General features: G+C 42.5%; 1 long non-coding RNA gene, 1 other non-coding gene and 1 pseudogene across 2 annotated transcripts; 1 reads left to right on the top strand and 2 right to left on the bottom strand.

The window, feature by feature from the left end:
- Positions 1-649: 649 nt before the first annotated feature.
- LOC109479829 lies at positions 650-2913 on the bottom strand. Its single transcript, XR_002140803.1, has 2 exons — positions 2511-2913; positions 650-1573 (listed from the first exon to the last, which is right to left on the bottom strand). It is a non-coding gene; the product is annotated as an uncharacterized LOC109479829 (long non-coding RNA).
- A 9857-nt stretch (positions 2914-12770) lies between these two features.
- Positions 12771-12843, bottom strand: Trnaf-gaa. The gene has a single exon. It is a non-coding gene; the product is annotated as a tRNA-Phe (tRNA).
- A 1699-nt stretch (positions 12844-14542) lies between these two features.
- On the top strand, positions 14543-15788 carry LOC109480181 (annotated as a pseudogene).
- Positions 15789-19328: the final 3540 nt, after the last annotated feature.

The following is a 19328-nucleotide window of genomic DNA, read 5'->3' as shown; positions in this document are numbered from 1 at the left end:
GCTTTCCTATCGCTTCTTGTCATCTAAGGTTCAAGTGCACCGTAACGCAAACAGGTTTGAGGGACCTCCTGAAGTCTTCTATGGAGACGGTACGTCATCATGACGTCATCATGGAAACAAGATGGCGAATTCGCCCTCTCCGAAACTTCTCCCACTCCTGGATTATAAGCTGTGTGCTGGAAAGATTAGAACCACAAAGGCAGAAAAGATTGATAAGCCATGACCTGCCCTCCCCTCGCGTGGGTTTGGAAAGATTAGGAGCCGTACATTAGCCACGGGAAATGGACCATGTAGAGACGGACAACAGGTGGAATTTGCTGATGGCCGTATCTTTTCTTCCATGTTGCCACTGCAGATCAGCCGCTAAAACACACAGCTGAAAAGATACACCTCCCACGTTGGGACACTTGACCTGAAGACTGTTATATATAGGACATTCGTTAGCATAAACCACGTGTAAGGAATGACGGGTTCAGGGATGGATCATATCACCTGGTATCAAACGTATGGGGAGGCGGGGGCTACCTTCTTGTCAACTTTTCAAATTGTCTTGCTACGCGAAAATATTTCGGTCTCTCACTTTTATTGGTCAGATATCAACCTCGAGCTCCTTACAGAGCGCTTATTATAGAAAAATCCAGACATCTTGTTTGTAACAACACCGATATATTAGCTGATTTATTACACGTAGAGGTGATCAGGTGCAGAATCATAAGTGGTAAAGTAGCTTGGTGAACAAACCATCAACTCAACAAATGAAAACCAAGGTAGCAACATTTACCACTAAATGTACACAAATAGAACAGGGACATTTTCACATGTGATGGTCTGGACCATAACAGAAATGACTAAACGATGTCTGTTGGCTCCGCTTAATCATTACAGACTATAAGAATTTCCTGACGAGTCAGAAGATCTTCGACATATCGCAGTATGTTCCCCTTCTACAAGGTCTTCTATTTTGTTCCAGACCTATTAGACATTGACCCTTGTGCACTTTGGAGTATTGTATTGACCCGGGGAACTCATTTAGTCATGGATACACACAAACACAACAAAACAAATTACTTTATAGTGACCAGATAAACTGCACAGCGTCTTTACAATAGCCATGTGGGTTTGAATGCCTGCACTGCCGGGATTTTAAACAAATTGTACTCTATCTGGCAAATATATCTTTATCAAAAATAGATCTAGAACATATCCATAAAATCTGTCACATAGTCTTTCACATTTTACAATAAAAAAATTTAATGTCAACTTTAATATCAACTTTTTAGTTCTGTAAACAAAATGAGTTTAGTAATAATAATAGGGCCTAGTTGCGTTGTGTCAAAACTTTCAGTTGGTTCAAGTTCAACTTTGAAGTTTGGGGGTTGCATGTTACGTTTGTTACCAATGAATTTTGTATCGTTCTATGTAACCTTAGAAATCGCCGGGCAGACTGAATATAGACGGTCCACAGACAGATAGATGGGTGACTGTGTATACTGCAGTAGAATGTTGCTCTCATGACCCTCTCAGGAGCAGACGTCCGTCGTCTGTTGTCCCAGAGCTCTTAAAAGTCCAACTTCTGAAACGGAGTACAGAAGAGTAAATGTTAGTCTGTCTTTACAATGGGCGGTCTATGTTCTTAGGAACTTTAAAGCAACTTTTTCGTCAGAAACGTTCGTTCGTCTTCTATCTCTTCTTCGGGACTCTTTTCGCTTTTCATACAGGAAAATACAGTGCAGTGTTCAAAGTAATGACTGTTGCTATGCAGTAATGACAATTGACGTCAGAGTTTTTCACATAGCTTTCTGGGGTGGACAAGAAGGCATTTCTACTGATAAACTGACACATTTACTGCGTAGATTGTTTCACGACAGAGTACTAGTCTACTAAAGGATATCATGAAATCAAAGAAAAGTTTGCATAATGTTTCAATCTTCTGATTTCAGTATTCCACGAAGTTCTCAATCAATCCAAGACAAAGTATGGTCGACCGTGACTATTGTATCTATCACTACTGTAGCTTCATGTGCATTCGTACGTAACGAGGAACGCCTGTTCCTTAGTAACAACACGGCACTTTAAGGGTCCGCCCTGAGTAAATAACACATTTAGTCGACGTTCGCCGGTAACGCCCTGTGTTTGACAGCCCCCAGCTGAGTCAAAATCTGACTTTTCCCAACCTAAAGAAGACATTTGTGTTTAACTGAGGCCAAAACTAGTCACAGAATAGCTTTAGATATAATCCCTATAGGTACTACAGTATCATATCGTCTACCTGGCGATAGGGTGAACTTTGACCCGAATGGATACACTTTGTTTTCCCTCAAGGACGCATGGCGACTTTCCGTGGTTCGAGGGGGAGACTTACGTCAATTCTTTGCCTTCATTATATGCAGACATATACGGAGATTATAACCAGTACATCCCTTTGTATAAGAAACTGCTAGATATACAATTTATGTTGTTACATCATAAATGCAATATCAGGACAATTCCAGGTGTATGTTATTCCTTACCTGTCTGTTTAGCTGGAGTTGGACCCCCTCCGGTGGCCATGCCCATGCCCGTGCTTCTTGTGCTTCTTGTGTTTCTTGTGAGAGCGGTGCGAGTGGTGAGACTTGTGCGAGTGGTGGCTGGAGTGAGAACTTGCCCTTGACCGCATCTTGTGGCCGATACAGATGCCGCAGCACAGCGCTAGGCAGCAGCCCAGCCCAAGCTTGTGGCGCCCGTGCCCGTGACCATGACCGTGGTGACTGTGATGACTGTGGTGACTGTGGTTGTCGTCATCCAAGGCGTCCACGGCTGCTGAAAAACACTTCCCCATCCTCGCTCACCCTCACGATACACAGAGAGAATTTTTGACAGCGAAATCTCGTAGCAGTGAGGCAGATATAAACTCCGTTCTTACCGCGGCTACAAAATTATATACTCAGGGCAGTGTTTGTTTGCGTTGTCATCAGCTACAGGTCAACCCTATAATGTTATATTGGACAGGTAATTTATTACCTTCCTAATCGGTCACGTGGAACACTGTTGCGTAGGAACGTGTAGCGACGCGACTTTATACCAACTACTGTAGCCAAACTAGCGCGGTCTGGAGAATGGAACAACCACTGTGGTAAAATTATATCTTTGAATTGGCTAATTGCACGTGGCAACTTTCGTCGACTTAAACGCAGTAAGCCTTGTTTTCCGACGTTTGAAACTGGGGAATCCCTACTTCGTTGTAGCTATGCAACTTTGTAGCGGCGCTCACTGTACATGAGCAAAGATAACTTCACATCAAACAAACGTCACCTCATAATTAAATCAGTCACTGAAAACTAAAACTGCGAGTAAACCCTACTGTTCTTTGCCACCCTGTTTCTAACACCAGTTCGAATGATGCCGTTTTTTTAACCATGGCGGAACCTAAATCCTTGTGGCAATTTTGTAAATCCTAATGAGCGACTCTGATTACAGAAAGTCTATTAATCACTTTTATTGCACCGCAACACACTCAAGTCATGGCAACAACGTTCCAAACACCAAGTATAGACGAAGAAAACATTTAAGTTCTTTCCCAACCACCAGACAAAAAGCCCAAGAATACTTGTACATGCAGTGTGTTGATGTATGTGTATGGGCAGTATTAGGGGTTTATTCAGTTGTTATACACAAATAGAGTGTACAATCTGGTGAAGTACATAGCACTTGACTCACTGTTTATGTTTTGAAAAATAAACCTGTCTCTCCAAAAGGCCAACTACAGCTATCAAAGTTGTGTATACTGTACCAAGCCAACACCCAAGACGAATTTAACCACTTCTTCTATAATATGCATATGTTGGTTCTTTGATTAGTATGGTAAATATTCAGAGCCAGTAGAAGGGGAATATATGTATTTATAAAGATAAGAATCATGATCACTCAATCAATCCTTGAACTAAATCATGCATAGTTATCATGATAACAATGATTGGCTGGAATGATGACTGGAACTTTTTAATAGAATCATTAATGTAGTCTGTAGTGTTAAAATACTGTGTAAATAGTCTTTAGCACTGTTGTGAGAATAAGAAAAAGATACACCATGTTTGAACAAATGCATTGTACGAAATGTCCACATTTACACAGTCGGTAATCCCTTATGAATTCTGCATATCCAATATTTTCATCACAGTAAAGCCATTGTTAGCAACTTCTTAACTTACCTAAACCAATGAGCTTATTGGGATTTACTTCACTTTGTGTGGTCGATCCAGCTATCTCCTTACAGCTAACAGTTGGATTGGAAATATATACCTGGGATTTGCCTACAAGACTATCCTCTTCTTTTTGTAGGCCGTTTGAACAGAAAATCGTTACGTTCGCTGCTTACCTTATGTTAAATCAGTTTGTAACGGTATTGTTTTGGAATGTGTAGGAGGGACAAGTGTTGAATAAGGCAAAACTTACAAACATCTGCCCCTTTAGAATTTTAATTAATGTGTATAAATATTTGTCAGTTGTTAATTACTGCTCTCCCACCTTTCGCCCTCCGTAGGTCTTCTGCTTTGTGCCGTGATTTTTATGTAGAAATCCTTTGTTTCAGTGATTCACGGTTATAAGCAAACAGATATAGAAAAGCCAGCCATAAGAGAGACATCTAACAATTATATAAAAGTATATTTCTATCTTATTTGTCACCAAACATCGGTTCAAGTTTTTGTTAGCTTTTATGAATATCAGTTCCCCAAGTCAATTGTATTTTCTCATTTCTGATCTTCATTTACTTGGCTGTAAAGGCAAATAACGCTCAAGTGTGAAGCCATCCCCTTGGTTAGAATAATTGACTGTCACGTACGTGATAATGAGGAAGAACAAAGGCCATTTGAAAACTTTGAGTAAGAACCTTCAACTTATCAGACCGTACTTTACAGCAACATTGCCCCTGCAAAGTCTCCGTAGAGTTTGCTTTAAATTTGAAAGAAATTATTTGTACAAAATAACGCTAAACCACAGAATCACTGTTTCGATTTTCAGCGGTGCCGTCCACTGTCCAGGGACCTATCAGTCACTTTGATTGCTGTACTTGACAGCTATTATGTTCAGTTCTTTCCCCCGTACATCTCAGGCTAACTCCACGGACGTAATCGTTTCGACACGGTAAGAACGCCAAGAGACGTCACCGTAGGACCAAGGATTGTCATCCCTCCCCTCTAGATCACAGGAGACATATCCATCACATATCAAACGCCTTTGACATTCATTCAGAAAATCCCTTGCTGTGGTTTCAGATTTTTCCATCCATCTTTGGTATCGTTTACGATGAGAACGCCAAGAGAAGTCACCATAGGACCAAGGATTGCCCTCCTGTCCCGTCTAGATCACAGGAGACATATCCATCACACACCAAACGCCTTTGACATTCATTCAGAACATCCCTTGCTGGGGTTTCAGATTTTCCATCCATCTTTGCTATCGTTTACGGTACATCAAACTTGACGGAGTGACTTCCCTCAGAAAGGTGTTACAGACAGAGTCTATTACAAACACATGCATCATGACTACACCATAGATGTCCACCAGACCTGAATGTTGAAGTACAATGCTGCTAACTGTATCATGTTGCTTCTATCAATGCATTATTGAAAGCTCATTGCATCTACTAGGAGATCCACATGTACATGTACAAAACATTGTCCTGTTTCGTTTTTATGTGTTAGATATGTGCAGGAACAATGTATGACCCAGTGTACATTTACCACTAGGCTGCCAACTTCTACTTTTTTTACCTTTGAGGAGAAACTTCGCGTAAGAGTTGCTTTGAGACAACATAACAATGGCCATAAGCCCATTGTACTTGGCACTACGCCGGTTATTTTCATAACAATCTGTCTTTGTTTCCGCTGTGAGCAACCTGAAGAGACAAAGAAGATGAACGTGGCAGATCGACGCTTAATCCGTCTCCTAAAATCCCCAGATTAGACACAGAGATGTGGATAATCTTACAAGGACGCAACGCCGTCTTTTTGGTTAGCTATGCTACGATATCAGGCCGGTGGAATTCTAGAAAAGTTACACATTTTGCCTGTCCAGATTTGTATCGGTTTGTTCCGCTATTGTCTCAGACTTGTCGCGGGAAAAATAACAAGGAAACAAAACTGACAAACATCTGCCTGCATCATGAATTTTTATACATATTTGCTGACGTGTTAATTGTTTGTCCCTTTGCGCCCCTCCCTGGCAGAATGAAGCGTCTGACAGTTAATGGAGGTAATTAGTGAGAGTTAATGACATCTGTTGATATGGGCCGTCCTCTTCCAGTTACTCGTAAGGACATCGGCAAAAAAGTTTAATGAAAAATCTTTTTCTTTTAACGACGTCTTGTTGCCTTAGCGGCAAACCAAATGTCGTTCTCCCTTTTCTACAATGTTTAGTTTTGTCCCTTCTTAAATGCCATTAAAACGCTTATAAACCTTTCTTCCACATTTAGCACCTAAGTGCCAGGACTGCCCCTCCATTATTACTTCATGCTAATGTGGCAACATCAACAATAGACTAGTCCGAACAAGATCAAGCTTACGAGTTTAGCCTCTACCAGGCTTCAGAGGCGGCTGGAAAGAGTAGAAACGGGCCACACAGGCAATACTCTCTAAGCAGAGGTTTGGGTTTTGGCTTATTTTTGGCGTGTTTTAGGCTTCTTTTATTCGTTTTTTTTTTGCACTGGAATTTGTTAACGCCAACCCAGTGCAAAACCGAAACACCGGTAAGATAGCCTAAAAACAAGCCAAAAATAAGCCAAAACCTAAACCTCTGCTTGGAGAGTAGACAGATAAAATTCCAGGGTAGTTAGTTCGCTAACAGTTAACAGTTAACCTCGAGTACAGTTAACCTCTTCAGCGTGCGCTTTTACGAGTTGGCATCAGTTTAAGTATATTGGCAAACATTTGTGGTGAACTGATTAAAACAATGATAAGTGTGTAGTGGTCGTGGACTTTAATTTGTTCAAATTGTTGTAAACCCAGTACAGTATATCGATATATCACAAACATCATGGGACTTATCCATCACGACCCTCCTGTGATACCGGAGTTAGGTGGGGTCCAGGGCAGTCGAGATGCAAAACCCAAGGAGCGAAAGTGGGGGTAACCGTTATGTTTTACACTTGTATGGTGGCCATACAGCGATTCTGAATGACAATAATAAAAGGAAGGAGGTTCGCATAGCAAGAATCTACGTACAATTGTCCACACTTATCAGTCTCCGTTAAGTACTAGTGTGTTCCTTTATAATTAGATAATATAGCTAACGCGCATTTGCCGCAATAAGTAGGAAAAAGAACTAAATTTCTGTACTAGCGCAGTTGAGATGGCAAGAAAAGTGTGGCATTTTAGTAGGTTTTATGTTTTATACCAATAACATAAACCCACTGTGAAATAAAGAAACACTTCTGTTTTGTTTTCTTTTACTAGTATTTCAATGACTCACTGAGGAACCTAACATATAGGAGAAACGTTACGTCTTCGTCAAACGTCAAGTCTGATGAACGGAGACAAGTTTGATGAACGAAGACGAATGTGAAGATTTGACGAATGGTTCTCCTGTGACCTTCCCGGCCTGTTGATCTGTCACAAACTGCGGACACCGAACCCTCGCCAACACCACATCTTTGATTCAAAGTCGGGGCCGCCTGGGGGAAAATGATGACGTATGAGACGTCATGATAAACTCGATCGATCTTCTGAGTTTGAAAAGTATCAGCCAACTGTGCAGAACTTAGTCAGTCCCGTTTATTGTTTAGTTTTTTAGAGTATGCGGATCCTAATTAATGGCGCATACAAGATTAGAGAGATGAGCGAGAGGGTGATTGATGTATTTTATGCAGTGAAGCAAAAGACAGAAGACAGAGTAGCATCTGCCTGAAAAATCTACTATGTTCTTTACCCTGTTTCCGGTAGCATCTTACAGCTTTTGTATTTGTGTTTTTCTTCCCAACGTAAACATTGATTGGTACCGACGTAGCATTCCATAGCTTCAATGTTGACATCACCTGTAAGGGTTATCTTCAGCAAACTGTGATTATTAGTTGAAACCTGTACAACTTGTAAAAAAAAAGGAAATTCGTAAAGATGCGGTGTCTTTATGATAATCTGGTTTAGTTTCCGCTATGACCAAACTGAGAAGATGAATACGATAAGCCTGACAGATCGACCCCTAATCCGTCGGCTCCGATCTCCGGATTAGACACAGATGCAGATAATCTCATCTATAGCTAGCTTGAACTACTTCAGGTCTATATCCACTTCGTAATATACAGAGAAATGAGTACTTTAGACAGTGCTAACTTTTATTGCCTGTCCAGATTTGTATCGGTTTGTTCCGCTATTGTCTCAGACTTGTCGCGGGAAAAATAACAAGGAAACAAAACTGACAAACATCTGCCTGCATCATGAATTTTTATACATATTTGCTGACGTGTTAATTGTTTGTCCCTTTGCGCCCCTCCCTGGCAGAATGAAGTGTCTGACAGTTAATGGAGGTAATTAGTGAGAGTTAATGACATCTGTTGATATGGGCCAAGTCCTCTCCCAGCGACTGTATATGGCCATCAGCATAAAACAGAAAACATTTGGCCTGGCTAGAAATACATTTAAATATCGCATCTGCTCCTTAGTTTTCTGTCTTCTGGTTGTTTTATCACCACAGAGTTAACTTTTAACATGATATTTCATTTTTTACAGCGGAATCAGTTTACAAACAAACATAATTTCAAACATTCTTGATAAAGACTGAATTAAAGTCGAAACCATTCTTGATAAAGACTGAATTAAAGTCGAAACCGGTAGAAATCCGTCTCGAGTCTGTCATCTTCCCATCGCTACGAATGCAGTTTACAAACAAACGTCACGTGTGTTTTGTGGACCATTGTAGAGTAGGTTTTTATGACCGTCGAAGATAACTAACGGGTAGGTGTGAAGCCAGCCCCTCGATTACCGAAGTGGTATTTCACACCAATGTGGCAATGACGGGAACAATGAACCATGTGAGCAACACGACGCCTCTGGGGTTAGCAAATACTAGCCTTTACCAGGCTTCGGGAAGCGGCCGGAAAGAGAGAGAGATAGGCCAAATAGACAGATAATATGCCAGGGGAGTTAGTCCGAGAACACTGTCTGTTTTGCCAATTCAATCTCTGTTCTTTCCAATCGCTTCCCGAAGCTAAGCAAATAGAAATTTAGGTGGCAAGTGCAATAATGTAGGAACATGCCATCGTCGCTGTTCAGGTTTATAGTAATACATACATTTAAACCCTTTTTAAAAAAAAAACACTTGACTTGCGTGCATCACTCAAATTGCACGACAACTTGACATACGGAAAACATAACAAAATGTGTCATGCTGTGCCCGTCACCTACTGAGGCACCTTGAGACCGATCTATCACGACCCACACCCCTCCACACACACACACAGTGACACACACACACACACCTCCTGCAGTATTAACCAGGGATAAGTTCTATTTAAACTGGGGAGGCCAAAGCCTCGATCGCTCTTATGATAAACATTTTTTCACAGTCCTAGCTTGAAACCAGTTTTCTAGTCAAAATTCTTATAGAGTGTGTCGAGCCTACGATGACAAAGGTGAACTCCACACAGACTCAGAGTCTTTGCATGGTCTATGTCCTGTGGCGATAGTTTTCTGGGTGTTTTCCCATCCAACCATATACGCTGTTCAGTAGCGGGGAAACTATGCGGTTATCCTTGTTGTGTTACAAAAACGCGATAAACAAAAGAAGTTGTCAAAAGTTGTCGTTTGCCAGTGACACCGGTTGCTCACTGATCAACGCCTCTCTTCCAATAAACGTTACATCTTCGTCAGCCGACAAGTTTGACGAACGAAGACGAATGTGAAAGTTTGACGAATGGTTCTCCTGTGACCTTCCGGTTCTGTTGATCTGTCACAAACTGCGGACACCGAACCCTCGCCAACACCACATCTTTGATTCAAAGTCGGGGCCGCCTGGGGGGAAATGATGACGTATGAGACGTCATGATAAACTCAATCGATCTTCTGAGTTTCTAAAGTTTTGCTGAACTGTGTACAAGTTGATCAGTGGGTTACGTACAATGGGCATTTGAAGCGTCTTCGTAGCTTACTAATATTCGGAGCTTGTCTGTGAAATTAAGATGGGTAAGAGGCGTGATCGATACATTTTGTGACAAAGTAAAATCTGCATTGATGGCAGTACACACAAAAAGTAAGATTTACAGACTGTGTAAAATTCAAAAGTCACAAACCTCTGTAATTCTAGTACGTTCATGTCAAAGGCTGTTGTAGTAGTGAAAGTTTGTATCAAATATAATGCAATACCATACTGAAAGAAAGCGAAAGAAGACGAGGGTGAGAAACTCAGAAAGAGAGAGAAAATTGCGGCTAGCGGCTAAATAAAGTTGGAGAGACACATCCCGTCTTCAGTGGTAATTCTTTGTGTATTTCCTGTGAGTTAACAAAGTTCTACCTGTTTTGTCCTTTTACTACATTGAAGCTACCAAAATTCTTCCGTCAAAGTTGAACAAATAGCTTTGGAGAGAAATACTAACACTCGTAATTGGTGACATTTGCATCGGTTTGTAACGGTATTGTGCGACTCGTGTGGGACCTGAAAGGACGCGGAGGGGAAAAAGTTACAAACATCTGCCGACCTCCTTCATCTTCATCAAAGGACACTGTCAAAATCACCCCTCCCCCTCCCGCCATGATTCCCGTGACAACGCAGAAAAGTCATCGGGGAGAAGAAGAATGATGACACCACAGGCCGAGGCCACATTAACCACAATTAATTTGCTCTGATGTCCTCCGCTCAACCATCGATAACTACCCATAATTTTGACTTTCCGAGAGGAAAAGTCTCCAAAGACAGACAATTACTTTAAAGCTAGTCATCTTGAAGATAATGAGACGTGAATAAAGGGTTTAGTCAGTAGTTTCAATGGGGACAACGTCAGCAGAATGTTAGGGGAAAGTTTCGTAGGTACGACATCCAGATCTAGTGAACCAAAATTACAAATGCACAAAGTTATCTCAAGCTCCATAAACATTTCTCCATCCATATATACTTTCATTCTTTTTTAATGATCTGTTCTGGAGTTCATGATCGTCTATAACGTACGTCTGAACAAGAAAAATTATCGAGTAGGTGTGAACCCAGCCCACTGATTATCACTCGGCGTTTCGCACATACGTGATAAGAAATGCTGCGATTCTGTCTCTAATGGGTTCTCAAAATACTAGTAATCTCGCCTTTCTGTCATGATCATAGAAAGCAGTGCTTTACAACAGCTTTCAAGAACAATAGATTATGGTGAAGTTCATGTACACTTTGTGCATTACAGTTGAAAATACGTATACCATATTTGTACGATAGGGAAATGAAAATATAATCCAAAGATGACCCTCCTCTTGTACATCTAGTTCGCATAACGGCATGTGTACATGTAAACCTGTGACATTTACAGTTATCCACAAGTTTGAAACCTCCTGACGGATAGGTCTCTTGTGGGCCTTCGGTCACCAGGAGAAGGACGTGTGTTTGACAGGGAGGGAAGTGCGGTACCTCTCCCGTGACATGGCATTGTGCAGGTACTCCGTATGAGGGCGATATCGTAGTTATTCCTCCACCTCAGCGCCGAGTCTGAAGATGGATCATGATGGATTGATCAAACAGAAACAGAAACAAAAACAATCTCCACGCGATCTTAAGTCAATCATAAGGTATCTCTGTTGGATGCGGCTATGTTCCATCTCAAAAACTTTGTCTTACCGTCTTTCCAAACTTTGAAACTTCTATTGGTAGTATAGTACGTCGACCATTCCTGTAGACAAGTCATCAAAATACTGAGCAAACGACGGCAAAGTTTTTCACTCAGATTAGTCAGATACCACGTAATATGAATAATATATAGAGTCAAACTAAGTCATCTGTGCCCAATAAGGACACGAGACATCTTTTAATCCGATCTTGAGTCCATTACGGCGGACTAGTTAATCCCATTTCTCCACTGTCATCAGTTTAACTCGGCGGTGCCTGTGACCTCTAATTACCGACAGTGACGTTGTTTCGGAAGTCTTTGAAAACGTCCCTTGGACGATACGCGTGAAAACATTGGCACGGTTTGTTAATCTCCAAGCAGATCCCTCTCGGTGGCAAAAAGACAGTATCAAATTGGCCAGACAGTATCCATTAGCCAGAGAAGCTCCGCGGCCACCGACGGATCAGGGCAAAAAAAACGGCCATATATAAAAAGGTAACGATTATTCCCCACAATCTCTGTTTGTAGCATAAGTACAAAATCTCCTGCCACGCTGGGAATGTGTCGGTAATCCGCCTGAGACTTATCTGTCCAGCTATCTCATGTGTCATCATTTTCCCATCAAGGCCACCAGTCAAAGTGTTTATTCTACATTACGAGGAATGACCCGTCAGCAGATGACAGAGATAGGAGCAAGGAGAACTTCACGATCGCATAGATCATCATTTCTCAAATCTGTCGGTCATTTGCCGACTCATCTGATCAAGGAACAATGGTTCGCCACACAATACATGACCGTCTATGGTAGCATTGGCTTCTAAATACTCGTACCAGTGAGCGGTATAAGATACTTATGGAACTTTTGCAACGACTAAAAAGAAACCGGATCACCGGATAAAAGCTCGAACTTTGACGGTTACAGTCATATGAGAAAATACCAACATACCAGTGACTTGTGCAATACAGACCGATACGGTGCTTCAACTTGTCGAAAAAGTTCTGCCACGACCTGGGATTGAACCAGGGACCTTTAGATCTTCAGTCTAACGCTCTCCCAACTGAGCTATCGCGGCTGTTGCGTGCAGTCGTTGAAATTTTGGTCAGACATTGATCTTCTTTCGCTTTTACATAGAAGAAAAATGTTTGGGGGAGGTTGCATAAACTTACACTATAAGTTACAGACGGAAGTTTCTATTATCCAAAAGTTTCGCTAAAAGTGCAAGGTCTCTTAATAAAAAAAAGTGTCGGAAAGTAGTTTTCATCATGTTTTTCTACAATGAAATGAATATCAGGGAAAAAGAGTTAAGTTTCTAACATGATAGATCTCAGATGTTTCCTTGCTGTGCATCCAAGGACGTTCTATCACTCCTTGGTGCATCATAAGTACGCAACTGTTACATTGTGCTCTATCCCTCTATGACCACATTTGAAGCATTCCTTACTATTTTCTATATTCATTTTTTTTCATTTTTCACTCGCTGCAATATCAATTGTTATGTATGGTAGAAAGAATAGGTGCGAACCACAGTCGCGTGTCGCTACAAAAGACGCACAAATAACAACTTCGCCATGAATGTTGCGCCATCCTGTGTGTCCGCCATCTTTGATCACGTGACGTTATTGTGACATTGGACGACAGATGGCAGGTCAGCTCGACGTCCGAACATTGTGACGATGATGATGACACAATGGCCCATTTTTCGCGCCAAATTTTGCATAAGAAAAAGAGGGTCGTGGGAACGCCGTAGTAGCAGTAGGCCGACAATGGCGCACCAACAGGTTTCCTGGCATCACAAAGGAATTTTCGCACTCAGGGGACGTGGGAATGGTGGGAAAACCGGTCGGAGGGTGGAAGACAACGGAACGTACAAAGCTGTGGGCTGTGGGAAAATGTTGCACATTAGTCAGACACGCGACAAGCACATTTGCACCCCTAATTTAGCACCAGAGAATGAAATTATTGAAAGGCCAATACTTATCAGGCTTCTGTCGCAAAAGGCAAGTGGACCTAACACACGACCCGCTTGTGTCAAAAATTGACGCAGGCATAGAACCGTACCGTGGGACCTAACCTTACGCCAGACACGCGACGTGCGTGGTGATACCTTTGGAGTCAAATGTACGTGTGTACGAGTAAAGAATGAAGTCCATTCTTGTAAAATCGCGTTTCCAATTGCAATACATGTAGTAAGAAAATATCTCCCAAGTACATAACTTACCAATGTTTTGATTGTGAGATATCATTATACTCACAACACAGCACCGGTTATACTGTTTTATTTTATTTTCATATATTTCCAGAACTTTATTTTGCATCGAGTAAAATGAGCATTACGTGATTGTTTAACAAATTTCTTGCAACATCAACTTTAAACTTTTGAAAGTTTTTTTTTTTTCAATTTTCCAAGGTATTGGTTTTTACCACTGGTTGAATACAAAGTTATTTTTATCGATCTAACACAACTTCAAACCGTTGTACTTATAAAAGGTGCCATCGCGGATCTCTGTGTCCTGAGAACAGTTCACACGTCATTAGAGTGTTCCCGTCACCTGTCCCGAACTGAGCAGCGTCAGGCCGGGTGGGTGGAGCGTTCCCACACTCCTGGCGGCTGGGAACGGCTCCCCTGCACGTGCCTGGGAAAAAAGCGGCCATTATCAGCTTCACTTGACGCCGACATGCCACCAGATGGTCCTCTCAGCGCTTCACACCACGAGTCTGACCAATCAGAGGCCCTGAATTAGGGCAATGCAGTGGTTTCAGCCAATGGCGTGAGAGATTAGGAGAGCGCTAGGGGGTCACCCTCTATTGTTTCCTTTCACGGATTTCTGTATAAATACAGGTACGTTTGGCCATTTACCTCAGACCAAACTCAGACGACCACAGCGACGACACTACAGCGATCTCCTGACAACATGAAGGTAGCCAACATGCCCGCTTCTACGGACTTCATCGTGAGGCGTCCGAGCGAGAGCCGCAAGACCTCCAAGCCGATCATGGAGAAGAGACGCCGGGCTAGAATCAACGACAGCCTGAACCAGCTCAAGGCCCTCATCCTTGCCGATCTCAAAAAAGATGTAAGTATTTCTCCTTGTATTTTGGCAACTTTATGGCTTCCTTCAATGTTTTGGTTGACACTTGTGTTCTTATAAAGTTCTTGTGTTTTGTAGAACCGTGTATTTATGAAGTTTTCTTTATCTCCACAGAGCTCCCACTCGAAGCTTGAGAAGGCCGACATTCTGGAGATGACCGTCAAACATCTCCGCAGTCTGCAGAGGCAGCAGCTGGCCGCCGCCGCCGCCAACACGAACCCGTCCCTGCCCGGCCAGTACCGCGCCGGCTTCAACGAGTGTCTGATGGAGGTGAACCGCTTCCTGGGCGCCACTGACAGCGTGGACACCCAAGTCAGGCAGCGGCTGCTCAACCACTTGGGCCGGGAGCTGCAGCCCCGCTCGGTCCCGGGCCGTACCCCGTCGCCCAGCCCGCAGTGTTCCCGCACGCTCAGCCCGTCCAGGTCCAGGTTCCCGTCGCGCCCACCGGCGGCCAGCACGTGCAACTGTCGCCCGTGCAAGCCCCGTGTCCTCCGGCCGGCCAGACGACAATGTACGGCGGGATCCCCGCGGTTCTGCTGCCCAGCCAGTCGCCCAGTCACGTCCAAGTGCCCAGCCACGTCATCCCCGTCTACACACAACAATCCTACGGACTTGTTGAGTCTCATTCACCCAACGGACTAAAAATCAAAACCGAGGCAACCTTCCACGGACTTACCAACCCTACCTCACCCCAAACCGTCTCCAAGTACGGACTACCCGTACCCGCCACAGCAGAGAAGATGTGGAGGCCGTGGTGAGAACAATGTACGGACATTATACGTGTGCCTCTACAGCTCGTATATTCGTATACGTGCTGGAATTCACTTGATGTTACAAAATTGTATATGAGAAAATGTTGTAAATATTCATCAGAGATATTGTTTATATGAGAATTATATCCACTATTTTTATACTCCGATATCGACAATAAAACAATTGAAATCTAATGCTACACGTGTCTGTGTTTACTCTGTTGTGATGGTTGTAGCGTAGCGGTGTAGACTTACAACTAGTTAAATAAGACTAGTATTAGTTACTAAGTATTAGTAAACAAGAAACAGAGTCAGTAGGACTAAATGTTCAAGCAGATAGAGGGTTTTGTGGTGTCGACAAGAAAGGTTGTGTTAGAACACAATTCTCGTGAGAAAATTCCGCAGGAATGCCTTACGACTTGCATAAATAAGAAGATACAGACACTTATGGTTAAGTCCTTGGTCCATACAAGGAGGTTATACTGGTATACAACCTCCACCGGCGGTCCATATAAAGACCACAGGTTCAACTAAACAGTGATGGTATTTCTGCTTCAAATATAGCCGAGTAGGTCCATACCGCAGGATAAACTGCACGTAGGCCATCGGAGTCCGAGATCAACACGAGACAGCATAAATCACAGACAGTATGAACTTCGTAACAGAAAAGGCACACATATGGCGTGGGGTGCAGTGATCCCGTTCAATTGCGCTCCTAGCGACTCTCAATCGTACGCCATCTAGATGTGTAGTGGGCCCGCAGACAGCGACGGATGGCCTTAGATAGCGAGGGTTTGAATTGTGTTGCATATTACGCATGTAGGGTCGGCAACAACCTCTGGTGGGTCACAGACATGTTATTTCCAAGCAGAGCTTTCGTTGGATACATGTTCTGTCTTGCCTATTGGATACTGTACATGTGACAAACATACGCTCTGGCCCGACATGAACGTAACGGAAAGTCTGCATTCTACCTATATACACATCACATCGCACAAATATCATATCATATACCCGTACGACGTATCAACACGTAACATGTTGGAGACCTTTCCTCCCAACATCTACTTGAGACTCACTATTGGCAATTGGGCGCTGCGGTGGATTTGTGGGTAATGTGGATAAAAAGCGCACCTTGCGGCTATGAATATATTGCACGTACAAGAAGACATATATCATAAGCTCGCCTCAATAATCTTTTCGTATCCGTTTGAAAGCTATATCTTAACAAAGCCAACGGTTGAATGGAAATTTTTCTGTTCGTGGGGTGCATATTCGAGTTCATTGACAGACATTCCCTTGTAAAATGGCCTGAACCAGTATCAGTACGATGGGATTGCGTGACCATTGCCAAGCGCCTCCTTGTGGTTTTATACACAAGTGCAGTTTTTTTTTTTTTTTTGTATTCCAACATCTAATCACAAGACGTGGTGACGGCACACTCAAGTTTTTTTCAACTTATATTAATGCCGCCACCAACACAGGGGACAATACAATACTCATTTTCACCTGAGCAAAGTGAGGAAAGTCGTGTAAAGTGCCTTTCCCAAGGGCACAAGATCGGTGGCATGTCAGGACTCGAACCCGGGACCTCTAGGTTCCGAGTCGCGCACTCTGCCGCTACACCACACGACCCCACAAGTGCAGTTACATCTGAGTTTTATGGTGCAAGTACTTTGATTTACGACTTCTGAAGGAATGAAGGTGCTGCATGACACTTTGGCTCTGAAATTCAACTTATGAAGCCAGAACGTGAGCGACGTCGACCTTGTGGACACGGTGATCCCATTTGAGAGAAATAACTCCTGTTGTTATCCATAGAACACATGAGAGCGCGGAAGTCATCTTTAAAGTGGACATACAATATGTGTGCATATATATGTACGTCACTCAATCTGTTCGCATATTAAGGAGCTTAATCGTCGTTGTGTCAACTTGTCTCTGGTGTGAATTACTTTATTTTGCGGCCATAAAACCACCCGTGTTTGTACAGGTGTGCTATTGCGGTTGGAAGTCGTACTTGTAATGTAATGTACTGTAACGTGCCTATATTCATACTTTGCCAATGCTTTGGTCGATATGAAATAGCGTTGTAAAGCTGTGTATCGTCAGGGCCTTGGTCAATAAATCAGTAATCTCCAAGCAGATATTCACAAGGAAGATCATAATGATTTATAGTTGCCCCCTTTTTTTCTGGCAGAAAACCCATCGATCTACCTTCCAAACATCTGCTTGGAGATTGGCGGCTCAGGAAAGCTCCTGTCGTCACACATTCACAACCTTCCCCCGACCACAAACTAGCCAAGGTTTGCGGTAGGTTGGGAGCAGTCTGACCGGATTTAGGCCGCGCCTATCTGTCGATACGAATCGAATCAAATTTGAGTTAGATTTGAGTCAAATTTGACTGCCAACCACGCGCCGACCCTGTTGACATACTCCCAACCACCAGACGACCAGTCCCAACCATGTTTGGGGGGAGGTTGTGAGTGTCCGGGAGGCGGCCATATTCGGCTATGTGTTACTGGGTCTGAAGGTTCGTGTATTGAGGTTTACTCAGGTGGCTCAGCGGTGCTTTGTGTATCATCATTTATCAACCCAATAAACATCCAACAAGCAATAGAGCGGAGATAACAACGGCGGATGTAGAAAACATGTTGTCAAAACGTTTACTGTAGAGTTGATAAAAACTATAGATGACTTCGTTGTGTCTCGTTAACAGTAAACGCCCAATTGCTTGTCAAAAACACGGAGATTACTAGTATGTTGGCATTGATTCATGAGAAAAGAATGCACCAATAGTACATGATGATACTGTCTAAAAAGGACGTCATAGACTGACATGGTTGCAGGAATAAAACAACATGGAACTCAAACGATCATAGTTTGATTTCGTATGTTCGACTATCAAGCAAAAACCTCGTGTTCTCATACCACTACATGTTAAAGGCCCATTTCCCAAATAAGTTTAATGTATCGTTAAACCATAGGATGAAATGCCTTGCCTTATCGTACCCTGACCATAACTCTATCCCATTGTTTACTGTATAGTTTATTCAGGTGTGCTGGATTGCTCCATTGGAGGTTTATTGGCCCATATACAGCATTTGTTCTCAATTAAAAGGTCGATGTAGAGGCCTGATAGTGAACTCGGGTGAGTTGAATGGCTTGTTGAACACCTTATAACGACAGGAGAATGACTTAACAGCACCGACTGGGTTTATAAGTGAGTTACAAACATGTCAGCGTTGGACGCATGACGTAAGTACATTGTAAATTTGTCCCATTCAAACTATGGTTATATGTACTTAATGTTTTATATTTAGAAATTTCCTTTTGGACTTTTAGTTCGCAACAAGTTGTCTACCTGTTAAAACTTATACTGTACTGGTACTGTATTTTTACTAGTCATATCATATAATTGTACAACAGAATTTGTTTTCAAAACGCTACAGAATGAATCATCCCTGTCAACTTATTTTCAGAAAGCCCGATGTCTTCTTAACTTGTCAAGTTATACTAGTATTTCTTTATTGAGTGAATCAGCAACCAAATATGTTTACGACACAAAACCAGTCTAAACTAGCAATAGTCTAGTCTGGCAGGAGACACCAAAACTTTACTCTCCAAGTAGAGGTTTGGGGTTGGGTTGTTTATGGTGTGTTTTTAGCCTTTTTTATCGGGGTTGATTTTTTTTGCACTGGAATTTTTTTCACTCA

The sequence above is a fragment of the Branchiostoma belcheri genome, unplaced genomic scaffold (genome assembly GCF_001625305.1).
Source record: "Branchiostoma belcheri isolate BF01 breed outbred unplaced genomic scaffold, Haploidv18h27 scaffold5, whole genome shotgun sequence".
NCBI lineage: Eukaryota > Metazoa > Chordata > Leptocardii > Amphioxiformes > Branchiostomatidae > Branchiostoma > Branchiostoma belcheri.
Note: the sequence above shows the minus strand (reverse complement) of the source record. Positions and strands in the feature narration are given on the sequence as shown.